Source organism: Rhinolophus sinicus, chromosome 3 (assembly GCF_057876585.1).
Source record: "Rhinolophus sinicus isolate RSI-liver-muscle chromosome 3, RSI-T2T, whole genome shotgun sequence".
NCBI classification, from domain to species: Eukaryota; Metazoa; Chordata; class Mammalia; order Chiroptera; family Rhinolophidae; genus Rhinolophus; species Rhinolophus sinicus.
The window spans coordinates 120993597-121006673 of record NC_142503.1 but is presented as its reverse complement, the minus strand read 5'-3'; the positions used below and the strand labels follow the sequence as shown (position 1 = coordinate 121006673).

Genomic DNA, 13077 nt, shown 5'->3' with positions numbered 1-13077 from the left:
ATCTGCACCACCCATGGAGGATAAGAGTGACACGTGGCCGGTCTCTCCCTCTCTCTCTCAAGAAGATTATATCTGACTAGATCCCAAAATAGTCATGCTTCAGCCAAAAGATGAATCTGCCTTTTCTCTCCCAGAGAAAATCAAAACTCTCCCCAAATGAAGTTCCTGAAGGCATAATAACTCTGCTAAGTAATGGACTTGAATGTAATTTATCATTCAGAGACAGAAATAACATTAATAACTATAATTTGGATACAACTGCTCCTCAGAGTTACAATTAATCTAAGAGATTGTATTTGTTTGATTGAAGTCTAAACATTGACCTGTGATCCCTTAAAGAAAATGCATGCAAATGAGGCATTATCAAATCTCCCACTTTGCTCTCATGGTAGACAAATCACTGGTCATCCTGTGTCTGCTGTCCTGCTGTTGCTGGCTGTGCGCGTATGCGTGTGTGTGCGTAGGATTTGGATAATCTACATTAGAGATCTGCCTTCTGCTTGTCCCAGTGAATGAGTGAATTCCCATTTTCCATTCCTTCATCCTTCGAAGGCAAGAAGAAAGTTTGCTCAGCTGTCAGAAACACAGATTCTTGCCATCTGCTTACCAGGGTCCAAAAAATGAAATTGCTCAAGAGAACACTTAGGATTTGCTGAGGGTAATTGGTTTCTCTGAGTGAAGTGTGGCCCTAATGTAACTGGGTCCCAGGTTCAGTGCCTTAGGGGCCACTGAGAGGTGCACACAGATGAAACCTGGCTTCATAGCATTTCTACCACCTGAACCTCAACCAGTTGTCCTTTCAGTGTTCACTCTTGGTTGCATGTAGGAAGCCACATGAGACGAATATGGCTATGAAAATTACTATACAGGAAATGGCTCTGAAGGCCGACCTTGCCAGTGGGAAATAACAACTATATGACATACTGACGGACAGTATATTACCAACATTTGGTGCTTATGTAAATATAAAGAACTCAACATCTGTACACGTGTGTCTATTTTTTCAGCATGACTATTTCCTTTATATACTCCAGAGAGCCTAGTGGTTAAGATCTTGAGCTTCAGAGTCAAAGAGTTTTTAATTCAAAATCTTCCTTCATCTCTTAGTACTAGCTGTGTCGTCTTGGATCAATTAATGAATCTGTCTAAACCTCAACTTCCTATCTGTTAAATAGAGGTTTAATGGTACCTAGCTCATCATTATGAGGATTATATGAGATGATCCATGTAAAACGCTTGGCATAATATCCCCCATAATAAGCATTCAATCACTGTCAGCTGTTGTTATCCAGTATTATTTGCTTCTACAGATAATAATAATGCTTTCTGTATCAGGTTGTTGCAAGCATTAAATGAGATAATCCAGGTACGGAGTTTAGCAGAGTGCCTAACTCATAGTAAGTGTTCAGTAAATGTTAGCCATGATAATAGTGGTAATGATGACAATGACCAGAGAGGTGATGTAACTATCCCAAATGTACAAAGTTGGCTAGTGGGTGAGTGGGAAATAGAATCTGAGTATAATGTCACTTCTATACTACACCTCTATATTAGTGTGAGCCAAGAACTGGTAATGAGAATTATTCTTCTTAAATCTTAATTTCTTTCACTCAGCACCAGCAGACAGCTTATTAATATTTGAAAAGGTTGCCTCTCCTTACTTTGGGGAATCCAGGTGTTTGTAGAACGACATTCCAAGCAAAAGTCTGTTTCTTGTCCCATCCTTCACATCGTGAATTAACCACCTTTTCAACGTTCAATAAATTTATTGGTCATTTTTCATAGAGAAGGATTTTATCACTTCTGGAAAGCTACTGAGTACCAGAGCAGTAGAAAACAATAAAGCCGTGTTGCCTTTTCACAGAAATGGTGCCGAAAGCAAAGCAGGAAGTCCCTCCCCTCCCAAAGCCAAAGCCAAAGCAAAGGCTTTGAAGGCAAAGAAAGCAGGGCTGAAAGGCGTCCACAGCCACACAAAAAAGAAGATTCACACGTCACCCACCTTCTGAAGGCCCAAGACCGTGCGGCTCCAAAGGCAGCCCACTTATCCTCAGAGGAGTGCCCCCAGGAGAAACAAGCTTGGCCACTGCGCTGTCATCAAATTCCCCCTGACGACTGAGTCAGCCATGAAGAAGGTGGAAGACAACACACTTGTGTTCACTGTGGATGTCAAGGTCAACAAGTACTAGGTCAAACGGGCTGTGAAGAAGCTCCATGACATGGACAGGACAAGGTCAGCACCCTGGTCAGGCCTGATGGAGAGAAGCAGGCATATGTTCCCCTGGCTCCTGACTATGACGCTTCGGATATTGACAACAAAATTGGGAGCATCTAAACTGAGTCCTTCTGGCTAATTCTACATATAAAATTTTTTCACTGTAAAAAAATACACAAAGCCACGTTAAGATAGTTTCAAAATGACAAATTCCTATATACTATAGAACTCCTGGGTCACTTACAAACAGCAGAAATTGCAGACTGTAAATACGCTGGTGTGAAATCCTCAAATGCCAAGGCTATGCCCTCCCCATTAATTTCCCAGGATATTGTTCCAGGAGAAATCTTTGGAGAATTTGGAGGAAAGCCTGAAATAATTTCAAAGAACATTAACCTGGTATTTAGGTTTCCTACAAGTTCAAATTTAATCAAATTCATTTTTTAAAATTTAAATTAAAATTAAGAGATATGATAACAACAGCTGCTACCATAGCGGTACTGGGACAGTTATTGTCTTAATCTCACTAATGCATCACGGTGGTTGAGATGCTTGGAGACGGGAAGGGCACATTTTTTTCAGTGATGTAGAAAATTTTTATTCCTTTAACAAATCTCACTTGTAGTTTTAGATTTGATCATAATTTCTCTTATTTAATTAATTATTACTTGGGATTCAGGATGACAAGCATTTTTCAAAAGCCATTCTGTCTATAGTAAGCTGGGTCTTACAGAGAGCAATAACAGATTTCATAGGTGATAACCCCTGGCCTACATGTTTCTGAGATATTATGGGAATAAATGTATTTCTCATTTTGTTGCTTCTTTTTCTCTTCTCATATTTCATGATAATGAAAATTATTCAAGGCATTATAAAGAACTGCAGAGGAGGATAATGGGAAAGGTTGAAAGAAAACAAGACAAGCCATATCAGATACCAATGAAGTAGGTAGCCCGATGGTCGTTTCTTACCATGATTAGACATCAGCAGAGATCAAGATGAACCCCATCCCTCAGGTACAGGGTGAACTCCACACCATCTAAACTTTCTTGGAATTTGGGTAGAGGAGGAAGGAGAAGGTGGCACCTCTGGCTCTTGATTCCTGCTTCCAGTGAAATAGTTTATAGACCAGTTGACCATCCATGTGTGCAGTCCTTGCTGTGTTGGTACTTTCCCACACATGAAAGTCAACACCTTCCACTGCTCTCTGTGAAGCAAGTAAAACAACCGAAAGCCCTCATTTGAGACCTTTGTATGTATAGCAGACTTTATATAAATATGGGGAGATGGAAGGATTTTATAACCCTGAAATGTAACTTAAAACTGAATTTAATGCACCTGAGACTTAAAAATCTTTGCTCCTGACTCCTGACTTGTTCAGCCTTCTTACTCTTCCCTTTTTCTCCCCTCTTAAGAGCTAATTTTTTTTCCATTTTCTTATGCAAAATCATTCAGCTTTTCCTTTGTCCTGCCTCATCCTTCCAGAAGCTGTATTTAGTCTATCTAAATGACCCCTCAGTATGTTTTTTATGCATTCATTTTTTTTCTCAACAAATATTTATCAAGCACCTATTATGTGCCCACTACTGAGCTAGGCGCTGAATATTCAAAGAGGAGTAAAAGAGGTAGAAGCCTTATCCTCATGGCACTTAGCAGTCAGTTCTCTTGACAAAAGGGATTCTGGTAACAACAGCTATGATAGTAATTCTTTTTAAACCTCGCTGCATTATAAATTGGCATCTGAATTTCCTAGTTCATCGTGGCTTTCAATATTCTGTCATCATGATAATAATTTTCAAATGTGGTAAGCCATCATGGGAATATGGCAGGGGGCTGAGTAAGTTTCTGTACTTTAAAATCAACAAACGGAGAACCAGATCCAGAGAGATACTTAAGATGCTACAATCCAGAGGAGATTGCTATGAAGCCTCCTCCCTGAAGGCCTGGACAGAGGCATGGTTGACCTCAGAGTCTTCATGGAGAAAGAGCCCTGTCATCACTGCCTGGCCTTCTTCTTTGCAAAAAAAAGTACACGGAAAGTACCCAGCATGTTCCTAGGAGTATGGGTCAAAATAAACAGTGCATTGTGGACACATGAAAACAGCATTCTTTAAACATGTTTAGGCCTCACGTTAGAGATCTACAGCACACATAAGAGTGGAACAAGTGTGAGGGCCAGGAGTTTGAATTAGCTCAAAGGGACCCCTTTCTCTTCTCTTACAAGTGCAATGCAGGTGCAACTGAAAAGCATTCAATTGGGGACAGCGAGAGACATGCAAAATAAGAATCTAAGCCAGGAGACTCTGGTACTTGGGACTGGAAAGAAGGCCAGCAGTCAATGGGCAGATTGTGCTGGATTCTTATCAGGCCTCACAAGCTAAATAGTGCAGGACTTGTCCAATATGCAGATGGGGAAAGAGCAGATTCCTGTTTTCTACTAATGGCCTCATAACTACTGTCAAGTGACAAGCAATAGCAACGGGCAGACAGTGGGGATTTATTTACAGCAAGAGGGGTGGAATGGCTCATTTCAGCTCAGGTATCATGCAAGCAGCCCGTACATCTGAGTGCCTGGGTCAGCCCTGTCCAACAGAACCCCAGCTGCTGGCCGCCCCCGCCCCCCCCAACACTGATATGGAAGGCAGTCTTTATCAGACACAGCAGGATGTGCTTCCAAAAGTTTCCACCCAGCTACCCGACCTGCTGGAATGAGGAAGGGCAACTCCCCAGAAGCCTGGCGTTTAGCAGGCTACTCACAGAAGTAGGAAAAGTTGGTTTCGCTCTCCTCTTTGGTGTTAAAAATATATTAGAAGGTTATACTTTACTCCATAATATATTGCTTTTTAAATATAAAATTATTTAAATTATTAGTTAAATTGTTTTATATGTCCCAATCCCCAAATCTTTGGGGAAGAATTCATATTCCAGGAAGATGGACTTATTTATTCTTTGGCTACCAGTCCTGGGCACAGGGCTACGTTCTCTCTGGGAATAGGGAGGTGTGTGTTCTGGTTTGAGAAACAGAGCATAATGGAAATGAGTAGCAATACCAACCAAAATGTTGCATATGCTAGGAGAGGGCTGCAGTTGTTTAACAAATCATCATTTCGGCACTGCCACCACCATCTTTCCATCCTGGGCCCGCATGTAGGTGTCATTTCAATGTCAGTTCCTGCCAATTCTCAGTCATTTAAGTATGATAAACAACCACATGGCCCCTTCCTTAATAGATTGAAAAGCTGTGCATTATTTAAGCCCACTTGTCTCGGTCTTTCACAGACAGCATCAACACGCAGCCTCTATCCTCTCTGGATAGACCTATAAGGAATATTCTGAGAGATGATCAAAACTATTTGGTCATTAACTTCTTCCTTTTTCATTTTGGAGTGGAAATAATGGACATAAAAGGAGATGTATAACCTCTAGCTACCCTAAAATAAGATAGAAACTGAGAAGTAAAATAAGAGAACCCAAAATCTAATCCCTTCCCAACTTCATACTATGACCGCTTTGGCACAAGTAATCCATATAGGCGAGGTTTGTAAGACTCCAGTTATTTCTAAAAAGACAGGTCTCCGAAGTGAAACAGAATGTGGAGACAAGTTTCCAGGGAAAATTCTAGCCTGTTCCTAAGTTAACCTAGATGATTCAGATACAACTGAGACCTTGCCTAAATGGCCCAGAGAATTACATAGTGTCCCACTGCCATTGAGGTGGTGAGAACTTGCCCTAAATGAAGAATGTGGATACTACTGAGACCTACCATGGCCAGAAGAATAATTGGCCAATTCTTTGAAAAACTTGGTTGCAGAAGAGAACAGTCACAATTGTGTTTCTCAATCCATTACTCTTCTCCTGTCTAGGTGGAAATGTCAATTAAGCCACCCAGCAAAATCTGGGAGGCATTCCACCAAGAGACTGAAGATACATTTTCATATGGAGGATATCCCGAGGAAATCACAGTACCTGCCAAAGCTGAGGGACAATGACTCTCCTTTAACCCAGAGGTTCACCCGCAGTTGTGTGCTGGGAGACTTGCTCTTTTAAATGAAGCAAGAGATCTCATAGCTCAGGATGGGATTACCTCAGTTTGAAATGCACAGCAGCGAGGGTGGGGGCTACCGGATGCAAGTGCTGTCATGGACAGCTGGCTTGCCAGAATCCATAAAAAAATGAGAATTAACAGATCAAACTTGAAATCACTTCTGAAACTCCAGCCTTAAAACCCAGAAAAGAGAGTTCACACCCTGTGTTTTGGCAGTTGCCATTGAGACGTGCATTATCCGCAATTTGGGGTAAAAAGGAGGCTCCCAGCCGCTGCAGCCTATTCAGCACAGAGAGGGTAGAGCCCTCCTCACGCTTGACATGGTGAAGGTAGCTTCACCGACACTCACCCAAAATGTAGCCGGGCAGGTGTCAACTTTCCTTCTTTCCTTTTTTCTTTTTTAAAGCCAGACCTTTCAGAGAGAATTGCCAAGATACCAAAGCTGAGATTCTATTCACCTAATTTGATATTATATCTAGTAAAACAATGGGCTGAAAACCTAGGGCTGCCGAACAAGATTGTGAGGGGTCCATTCTGACAGCAGCACTGTTCTGAGTATGTGTACAAAGGCCGTGCCAGCCTAGTAGGCCAGAGAGCAGAAACTAGTCCTGGAGTCTTAAAAACCACTAGCTGGACCAAGGAGAGAAGAGCGGCTGCCTGCTCCCTCCTCCTTGCGCAGCTCCAGCTTGTATCCTCTTAGATGGGGCCTGGGCAGCACAGCTAATGGAGGAGTCTGCTGCATACCTGGGAGCTCCTGCTGCCGCCAGCCCCACTTCCAGAGGGAGTAACCTGATGAACAAATTCCCAGTGGCTTGTTAATGATTCAGTGTGTGGTTTGTTGTCTTCTCCCAGGAGACAAGGGCAAGGAATTTCTAATGATGGAATTTCACAGATGCTGTTGAGCCTGGGAGGGAGTGTTGGCTGGGAATAGGACCTCTTCATCTCCCCTTGGTCCCCACCACCTTGTCTGACAGCCTTTGTGAGAAGGTCGGTGCACACTCTCAGCTCCACACCTTCTGTTCTGACATGGGGTTGGCCATCTGCGTCCCTGACCACAGAGAAAGCCAGTCTTGCCGGGTGGGTTTCAGTCCAGTATGAGGGAAAAGGAATGTAGTACCGTTTCGACAGCCACCTACCTGTCCTGGAGATGAGGGAGTCTGTACAAAGGTAAAGAGTTACGTAAGGAAAGATAGACTTACTTTAGTCCTGGATCTAGTTGTGTGGGGACTGCAGGACCACGTGGGATATTAAAAAATAATGTGGGGATTAATGCCATCTCTCCCCTGTTCATTCTTCTGAGTCATGCTCCAGTTTAAGCAGCAAGAAAGGCGATGACCTTTCTCTTCACTCTGAACTTAAAGAGCAGCTGATGCCTAATGGAAAATTTTGAGAAAGTTGTCGTCATGAACCAGTTCAATTTCTGAAGCATTTCTTGCAAGTCTTTTTTTTTTTTTTCTAGAGAAAGAAAATTTCTGGGTGAGAAGTCTGGTGTGGTAGGAGCATGAATCGGGAGGTTCAGGGAAGTGTTAGAATGGCAGGGAGACCAGGAACAGGCTCCCCTTCGTGGCTGCAGCTCTCAGATTTTCCTTGAGGTTTTCCTGGACTTTTAACGTGAAGGTATAAAGCATTCTTTGTGCCCTGGGCAGGGCAAAGAAGTTCAAGTCCAGACACTGGAGGTTTATCCTGGCCCTGCTGATAACCTGCTGGGGAAAGGCATGTTCCAGTTTCTTCCCTCACGTAGAGGTGATCATTTCTGCCCCATGTGAATCGTATAAAAATGTTGGGAACATTATGTGGTCAATCTATGGGTGGTATCTAGGCTACATGTTAAAGAAATATGCAGTCTATTCCCAATCGGAAATTGTTTTATTGTGATTCTCTTCCCCATGAAAGGCCCATAATGCTAGGGCATGTTAGGAAAAGGCAGCAGGACCGTGTCTCATTATCTATTTAGTTATTTTTCAGAAGCCTTCCCTGGGGGAACATGGCTAATGAATGACCTAACCGTAAAGAATATGAAGGAATGTCCTATACAGAAGATAAGCACTAATTAATCTCATCTTTTGAGGCTGGAGAAAGAAATTTGTATTAAAGCAAGAGAGATACAGGTTAGACATAATGAAAAAACTTGCTGGTAATGAGCATTTTAAGTTTCTAAGCAGGGCAAGTAAAACCATAATCTTGGCCTTTGGCCTATATACGGGTAGAAAGCAATGAAGTGAGCTGAGTTTCAAACAAGGGAAGAGTCTACATTACCTGAATTAAGTCTGCTTTCTAGCATAAGCAGGTGTAATTTCCCATAACCAGCACGCTACCCTGTGGGCTTGGTAATTTTAGGGTCTCTCCCTAGAAAACTTGCGTTTGGAAACTGGAGCCTTTCTCATCACTGTTAAAGTAAACTTACTGACAGGTCTAGCAAGACTGTAGACTAAAGGAGGGGATTTTCCTCCTTCCTTCCTTTCCTTCCTTCCTTCCTCCCTCCCTCCCCTCCTTTCCAGCCTTTCTCTCTCTCTCTCTCTCTCTCTCTCTCTCTCTCTCTCTCTCTCTCTCTCTCTCTCTCTTTCCCCCTCCCTTCCTCCATCCGTCCCTCCCTCCTTCCCTCCTTCCTTCCTTCCCATCCCTTTTATTCAGTCTGTTAACCCACCGCAAACTTCCCAGGGGGTATTTCTGCCTCCCATTTATTTGAGGCTACCGGGTCACATCACTTGTTTTCGATAACCCAGAGCTGCCTAAAGCTGCTATTAGGCCATTAACTGCGTGACGAGATGCCTCTGCCCCTCCAGTCTGGCTACCCCACTACCCTTCTTTCCTCTTATATTCTCCTCTGTTCTTCCTGCTTCCCTACACCCCCACTTTCTTTCTCTTCTTCTTCCTTTCCTTCCTTCTTTCTGTCTTTCCTTCTTTCATTCATCTCTTTCCTCCCTTTATTCTTTCTCCACTTCTTCCTTTTCTTTTTTCTTTTCTTTTTTTCCCCTTCTAAGTCATGTTCACTGCTTCTTTCAGAGCCATGACTGGAAACATTAGATTGCTTCTTGCACTCTATGATAGAAAGCTTGGCTGAAAATCACTCCTGGGAGGTCAGGGAAAGCCAGAACAGGCATTCATATTGGTTTATTCATTCAAAAATATTTATTGAGCAACTATTGTGTGCCAGTCTCCTGAGATTAAAACTATTAGCAATCTTTAAACGGAGAGGTAGTTTTGTGCATCTGACATATAGATTAGAGGATGGGCTAAAAGACCTTGAGTTATTCCCCAGCCCTGTCTTCATAATCAGTGATTATTGCTACAAAAAAGTGCAGCCAGAGACATTTTACAAATGTTGCAAACATCCCAGCGGCCATACTGGTTTGTCTTCGAATATCATTAGGATTGTGTGTGGTAATTAGTTTCTTTTTTTCCAGCCAAAGACCTCCCCCCATTCAGCATGGCAGTTTCTGGCCTTTTCAAATTCTTTCTTAGCAACCGATTTCTAGATCATTGTAATCAATCTTTCCCTATGGGAAAACCTTTCCTGTTAATGAGCTCATCATCCTATTAGGTGAAAATACACAGCAGCACAGTTAATATTTGAGGATGAAAATAAGTTACTGTTTTCTGAATAATGAGCTCTGAGTCCCATTTTAAAGCTGAATACACAGTACAAGACCAAAATTTATTATTATTTTTTTTATGAGGACAGACACATTTTACTTCAAACTAACTACACTTCATGAAAACTCTGATAAGAGTCTGCAAAGCAACACAGAAATATTGCAGCTGTGGACTCTCAGAGGGAAGGAAAGAATCCTTATATTGTTCAAGTATGACACAATGAGTTTGTAATGGAGTCACTCCATCCCAGATGTATTCGGTCAGATTCAATGTATTAATTCTCCCTGCATGCCACCCGGGTTCACTTAGTGGTGAAACGGAGGCAGCATCCAATTCTGTGACTTGCTTGAGACTGTACAGGAACTGAGCAACTGAGCTGGGGGTGGGAGGACGTGCAGAAGCATAAGAAGAATAAACTCCTTCCGAATAAGAGTCTGGTACCAAGACCAACAACAGTTTGGGCAGGTCATGTATAGAGGTGGAGGTGGCTACCAGCCTTTGTCACAGCATTAGTGACCCTGTCTCTGTATTAGGGATTTGAGGTCTAAGGCCACTCAAAGAACATCTCCAGGAAACCTTCTATAATTCCTCATACTAAGTTTGATGACTTCTCTGTGTTCCCCAGATATCTTGTACACACTCCTTTATAGTTCTTACCACCTTCTACTGAATTGTCTACTTTTTCACAGTGGTTGCTCCATGGATTTTGGAGAAAGGTCATTTGGCTCTGTGACTAATTAGCTGTGTGACTTTGGGCGAGTTACTTAACCTCTCTGAACCTCAGCTTCCTCATGAATAAATATTGGCGATAATAGTACATAATAGGGTTGATGTGGGGATGAACTGAATCAGTAAAGGGCTGGGATGCACTAATTATTATCACTCATCATCAATATCACCTTTCTCACTAGATCATAAGTTTTTCATGTACAGGTTTTATATACTAAGAGCTCAGCAGATAGGATGTCCTCAATAAAAGTCTAGTCAATGAATTTCCTAACAGTAGCTGCCAGCATCTGGTAAGAGGCTAGATGTATCTCTCATGGGATGATAATTTAGCCTGTAGAAAGCTAAGGGTCAACAGTAGTGCAGAAGGGGTCACTCACTTTTCTATGTCTTTGCAGTGGTCAACAAAAGTGATAGGAATGGCCTTTGCTATGAGGGGTTAGGATAGGAAAGATTTCTTCATAAGGAGATGGATGGTATGATGAATCCAGAGACTCTTGCACCAGATATAAGCTTCCTGCCATACCTCAGGTGTCTCCATTTAGAAGGGGGTGACTGTTGGGGCACATCTTCCAGCGTAAGCTCCCCGATAAAGAGCTCAGCATGATGAGTGTAGAAAATGGAGACTGTACCCTTTTCCATCAGCACTGCCTTTCGTGGGCCTCCAAGGGCAGTGGGGGTTCTTCGGCTCCCTTGGCTGCCCGTACTGCCTGTGTGTGGTATGCACGCATATGGGGGCCACTCTTAGTGTAAGTTATTAGAAACGACAGAGTGCTTCTGAGGGAGGAGTGTTCTGTACAAACAGTCCAATTCGTTTGCATCTGGGATGTGTGGGTGTGGTCATGTCTAAGGAAAACAATCTGGATAACTTCTCAGATTCCTTTGTAGCCTTTTGAGTGCAGGAAACAACTGTTGTTGGTGAGAGAGAGAGAGAGAGAGAGAGAGAGAGAGAGAGAGAGAGAGGGAGAGAGAGAGAGAGAGAGACATAAGTCAGGGGAATAGAAGAGAAAATCATGCCATTTCTAACCAAATTGTTTCCACAATATTGCCTCTTTTAAAATCAGCACTGCTACTGAAATGAAGATGTGACTATTGATTTGGAAATATTTCAGGCAGCAGTGTTTTCACCAGTTCCTCGGAGATGTCATTTAAGAAAGAGAATGACTAAAATCTGGTGGTAAAAGACTGCCTTTTCAGCAGCCTCTTCTCAAGGAGTGAGACGGGCTCACCTCTGGCACAGTGGACTTCAAAATTACAGGAGGAGACGTTTGTGTGACATTTAGGGAAAATACAGCTAAGGAGACGGCTTCATCCCTGAGCAGGGAATAGAAGGGGAATTGCTTCATAGGAGTCAGGAATCTGGGCTCCAGTCCAGGGTCTGCTCCTAACTAATGTGTGACCTTGGGCAAGTCACTTCCTTTCCTCAGGCCTCAGTGTTCTTATCTGGTGGCTCTCCTCCAGCTCTAACATTCTAACGTATTACAGCACAGGAATACGTACAAACAAAATAGCAAGTAAGACAGAGCTGTACTCTTTCCTTTTCTTGCACATCAGAATTATAACCCTGTATCGCTCCATGTTTATTAATGTCTAGACAAATATTCAAATGGGTTATAGATCAATTCTCTTTTTAAAAAGTTTCCCCACTATAAAAACTTGCTGTATCATCAAAAAAATAAAAAATAAAAATACAGATCCCTTGCTCATGGCATTTAATTCAAGTAATGATTTCTACATTTAATTCTTTCACCCAGTTATTTAATGAGCATTTTTAACACCAGCTGTGTGCCCAGTGCTGTCCAAAGGAAGATGGCAATGAGACCGCTTAAGAAGCCACCACACGATGATAGCCCAGTAAAACAACACTAGCAGTATCTTGGAATTTCTCTGAGGATCTGACCTGCACTTACATTTTGAAGTGAGCCTTTACATGAGTATTTTAGCAGAAGACAGCCTAGTTCAGGGCGTATCTACCTGCAGCATCATGTAAAATGCTTTCTTCAATATCGTGTCAGCCAGGTTTGTATTGACAAACTGGGGTCATGGCTGGCGTAAAATTCTACTTCCTTTGTCCAAGGAACAATGCAAATGTCAAAGGGAAGTTCCCACTAAAGTCTGAAAAGACGGGATCTGGGAGCCTAATAACTTTACAGGGATGCTAGGCATGCCCATTGTGTTGGGATGACCACTGGGTTCCATCTCCTGAGAGGCGGTGATAGTGACTGATGATTGGAGCCCTGAGCGAGGAGGATGGCCATTGCACATTGTCTTGTAAACACGTCTCTGCTTCCCTGAGGCTATCACCAGGCTTCCTGGTCTCTGTGTAGTGCAAACTTTAGGGGCACCAAAAACCAGTAAGGAAGTGATCATCAAAATGACCACAATGAGCAAGGATGCTGTACAGGTACAAGCTCTGTAAGCATTTAACAGGTTTTTAAAAACAGTTTCCAACTTAAAATTTTAAATCACTAACCTGACTCTCTCTCTCTCTCTCTCTCTC

General features: G+C 42.5%; 1 pseudogene; it reads left to right on the top strand.

Moving 5' to 3' along the window:
• The first annotated feature begins 1866 nt into the window (after positions 1-1866).
• LOC109459757 (large ribosomal subunit protein uL23 pseudogene) lies at positions 1867-2332 on the top strand (annotated as a pseudogene).
• The last annotated feature ends 10745 nt before the right edge of the window (positions 2333-13077 follow it).